Here is a 5147-nt window from a genome sequence, read left to right on the forward strand (position 1 = left end):
ACTTCCTTGTTTTCTCTCACCCACCTTACATAACTTTACATAACAGTATACGTGGGAGATACATTTCCTGAGATTCTTGTTTCTTCTCTCTGAAAATTTTTACAATCTTCTCTTTAACCTTGGTGCTCTCAAATCTCTCAATATTATGTTTAGGGATGGGTGTTTATTTCACTTATTGTGCTAGACACTTCCTGAGTTCTCTCAATCAGAAGACCTGTGTCTATCATGATGTGTAAGAAATTCTTGTTTATTATCTCTCTGATAATTTTCTTCTCCCTAGTTTCTTTGTTTTGAATAGTCATATTTTAAATTTCTAAGTGTTTTTTCTTGCCATTTCACTGTTCCTTTTTTATAGATCCTATTCTTGCTATCTGTATGCAACATCTTGCATATTTTTGGTGTAATAATTAGTTCTTTCTCCATTCCTTTGTTTCTCTGCAGTATTTTATCATGCTTAATTTGATCTGATTCTTTAAGCTATTTTCCTCCAAATGTCAGATGACTTCATAGTTGCTTGTTACTTTAGAATATTGGAAATAAAAAAAAGAAATAAAAAGATAAAAGAAAATATACATCTGATACTCCTTATACCTCCCTCTCATTGACCACCAGCATTTAAATATAGCCAATTTTTTACCCTTTATTCCCCCATTACTTATTTTTATCCTTATATTTTACTCATGTGTCCATACCTTGTATAAAAGGAACATCAGACACAAGGTTTTCACAATCACACAGTCACACTGTAAAAGCTGTATCATTATACAATCATCTTCAAGAATCAAGGCTACTGGTAATTTAACTTGTATGGTCAGTTTAGTTGAACACCATAAGTACATGGAATCTTGACTAGTGTGAGATTTTGTTGGTTTGTCCAGGTTAGTGTGATGTCCCAATAAATCCCACAGTGATTTAGGCAATGAATAAAGAAGTATTTGCAAAGTCCCCTTGGGTAAATAGGGAGAAAGGAGGAAATATTCAATTTCCCTATTTGCAGAATTTCTGATATCCTTGTAGGCAGTGGGGACAACTAAATCAATAGGCTGAGCCTTTGATCTTGGGTATCATCCCTATGAAACTTATTCCTGCAAAGGATAGGCTAAGCCTACTTAAAATTAGTCCTAAATGTAACTCCCAGAGAAGCTCTCTCTCTAAGCCAATTTAGCAGGTAAACTCACTGCCCTCCCCCCGAGGTGGGACATGACTCCCAGGGGTATAAATCTCTCTGACAATTTGGGACGGAAAGCTTGGGATAAGCAGGACCCAGCATCAAGAGATTGAGAAAGCTTTTTTAACCAAAAGAGGGAGAGAAATGAGACAAAATGAAGTTTCAGTGGCTGAGAGATTTCAGGCAAGAAGAGGTTATTCTTATGCATTATATAGATATCCCTTTTTAGTTTATGGTATATTGGAGTGGCTAGAGGGAAGTACCTGAAACTTTTGAGCTATATTCCAGTAGCCTAGATTCTTGAAGATGATTGTATAAAGATACAACATTTACAATGGAACTGTATGATTGTGAAAACCTTGTTTCTGGTGCTTATTATAACCAGAGTATGGACAAATGAGCAAAAAAAATATGGATAATAAATAAATAATCGGGGGGGGGACAAAGGGTAAAATAAATAGAAACACTAGTGGTCAAAGAAAGGGAGGGGTAAGGTATATGGTATAAATGAATTTTTTCTTTTTCTGTTTTTTTTCTGGAGTGATGCAAATGTTCTGAAAAATAACCATGGAAATGAATACACAACTATGGGATGATATTGTGAGTCACTGATTGCACACCATGTATAGAATGTATGTGTGTGAAGAGTTTTCAATAAAATAAAAAGAAAAAAGAATCATCTCCTTCAGCATTTTTAAGATCACTTTTTAAAGGCTTTGTTTGTTATGCCCATATTCTGGTCTTCTTTATTGACATTTTCTGCATTTTTATCCTTTTGCTTTGGATAGGTCATTATTTCCTCTTTCTTTCTTTGTCTTGTATTCTTTTGTTGCACACTGTAGAATTTAATATTTTTAATGCTATCTGGGATTTATTTCATGATATGTCTGTTTCTTGATTTTGCAGTCAATTGCTGATGTAACAAAGATTTTCTTGAGCTTCAGCCTATTAGGCATATTTGCTCAAGGCAAACCTACCGAGCAGGGGTTTCCCTGTTTTTCTGGGCCTCTGTCTTGTCCTGGTCTTTTGCTTTTTTGCTGTTTTGGAGATATCCTGTTTAAAGGAGGTTGGTTTTCCCCTCTGTTTTCCAGGAGACCGAACTTCCTATCCTGTGTGTATGAAGCTGGCAGGCTTTTGCCTCTTACACTCCTCTCATTGTCTCAAGGCTACTTTTTCCTGTGGGGCAAATTCTGGGAGGAGGGGCATGCAGGAGCAGACTTTCCCAAGTCAGGTTTCCCCAGCATAAACAGGGAAAGGGACCTACAATGGGGGGCTGGCTGGCTCCAAAGTGCCTTGGGGAGACAATTAGTAAGGATGCCAAGAGCTTCATTTTGTTTTGTTAATACTGCTGGAAATGCAATATAGCAGAAATGGGTTGACTTTTGAAAAGGGAATTTAGTAAGTTACAAGTTTACAGTTTTAAGGCCATAAAAATGTCCAAGCTAAGGCATCCAATAAAAGATACCTCAACTCAAGAAAGGCCTATTTGGGAAGGCACATAGCTTGTGTTTGCTGGTCTTTTGGCTTCTGGCCTCAAGCAACTTCTCATGGGTGTTTTATTTCTGCATTTTCAGAGGTCTCTGTCCGTGTCAGCTCTCAAGCTTTTTCCAAAATGATTTGTTCTTAAGGACTCCAGGAAGGGACTCACCTGAATGGATGGAAACACATCTCCATGGAAACCACCAAATCAAAAGACCCCACCCACAATTGGTGGGCTGCATCTCCACGGAAACAACTTAATAAAAATATCCTACCCAACAATATTGAATGAATATTAAAGAACATGGCTTTTCTGGAGTACGCAACAGTTTCGAATTGGCAGAATCCGCTCTGATGGCTTCCCAAAGCTGAGTTTTCATGGCCTGACCAGCAAATGCTGCCCTTCAGCTGTCTCCTAAAGCCCTGGGGAATCAAAGTGTTCTTTAGTGTCAGCCAATACCACCCCTGTCTGGGGCAGGTTGAAACCATGGCTGCTGCCTCCTTTGTCTGGGGAGGATTGTAACAATGGCTGCCCTCGAAGCTGGGCCCTAGTGATCCAAATTCACTAATCAAAAGCCATCATCAGTGATAAGCCATGCCTATGCCTAGTCTTGGAGAAGAGGATTTTTATGTCCTTCACTGTCACTAGCAAGCTAGTCAGGGTTTAGTTCCCATTGCGGCCTGCTATGACAGTGGGAGATGGACCTGGTAGCTGCTGTGCAGTGAAAGCAGTATACTGTTCTTTACCATAATTTATCAGCCTCTTTCTCCTGCTCTTCCTTGGATGCTGTACAGTTCTTCTGGCCTCCAGAGTTTCAAATCAGTTGTTTCAGACAGTTCTTGCCTGTTTAATAGTTGTTTTGATGGAAGGACTGAGCCCTAGAGCTCCCTACTCTGCTACTTTAGCTTTGATTTGTATTTTTTTTGGTGGGGGGTGCTGAGAGTTGGGGAGGGATGTAGGGTGATTGCTTTATTTCCATATTTTAAAATAATCCTCTTAATCTTATATTGGTCTTATATAAAGAGTCTTAGGTCTCTTTACCACCCCTTTCATACCTGGCTTTGTCATGTTTGGAGCTCTTCATACACTTCCACTCCTCTATCTGCTTTATGTACCTCCAAATATTTATTGAAATCACCTGCTGACTTTTGTCTTGTTCTCCTTGACCATTTTTATACTTTTACCATCCTTCAATCCAGGAGTGGGAGAGGTAGTTGATGAACACATGTGCTTAGTCTTGAACCAATATCAGAATCTACATTTTATTTTTAATAAAAAATTATACTTAATTTTATTAATTATAATTGTACATGACACCAAGAAATGACAGTGAATTTAAACTAAAGGAATTTCTGAACCTCAGATAGTTTCCTTACTTAAGCATAGTTCCTAAAGGATCCTTCTGAAATTAAAAAAAAAAAGGATTATGAAAATCATTAAGAGGTGGGGGTCTTATGTTGTTTTTTTAATTAGAAGCTTGCATTTTAAACAGCATTAACTCTGCTATGGGCAAAGAAGAAATTAATACTCCAGCATATCTTCCAGTTTTCCCACTTTCCTTTTCCTAATTTTTTAATGTATAGTACTATTTTCATTTTAAAATTTCATGATATTTATATTGTTTTGTAACTATGGCTTCCCATTGTTTAAGCCAGCCCATTGCATGGTATTGACTTGAGTAACCAAGGAAACTAAATCAATTCTCATCAGCCATACTTTTACCATATCTTCTTCATTCCTAAGTTTAAAATTTTTTCCTTTGACAACCTAATTTCTAAATTTTGATCTTCCTCATATATGAACTTTATCTCAATTAGTTTGCCAATAATACTTTATATTGTATTATAATAAATATATATTATTTACATAAAATAAACATATAATAAATGATGTATTCTCTAAGCATTTTTCATGCTAGAGATAACTGTGTCTGTTATCTTTAAACTCAGAGAGCCACTTGGATGGTTACAGAATACTTGGGTCACACTTTCTCTCTTCATAATGTGATAACAATTCTCTACTGTTTTCTATCATTCAAAATAACAGGAGTTATTTTTACCAAGGCTTCTCTAGTCATCTCTTGGCTGGCTGGACTCCATCACTGAGTTCGCTTTTCCCTCTCAAGAAAGCTAATGAATGATATAATCCATGTATCCCTTTACTTTTGAGAATATCTGTTTGTAGCCCTTATGCTCAAATGCTATCTTTGCTGGAAACTATATTCTTGGATCACATTTCCTTTACTTTAGAGTTCAGTGGACACTGCTCTGTTGTCTTATAGCATGAAAAATTACTATGATGAAGACTGAGGCCAGTATGCTTTTTTCCCTCTGATGATGAGAGATTTACTATTTGTCCCTGGATACCTGAAGATTTTAAAAATTGTATTTACAATTCCATAACAACAAGCATATGTCTTTGAATTGAAAGTGTTGAGTATATTTGTCATAGAATATGATATGTAATTTTGAGTTGCAGATTTTCTTACTCCTGCATTTC

Source organism: Tamandua tetradactyla, chromosome 5 (assembly GCF_023851605.1).
Source record: "Tamandua tetradactyla isolate mTamTet1 chromosome 5, mTamTet1.pri, whole genome shotgun sequence".
Lineage (NCBI taxonomy): Eukaryota > Metazoa > Chordata > Mammalia > Pilosa > Myrmecophagidae > Tamandua > Tamandua tetradactyla.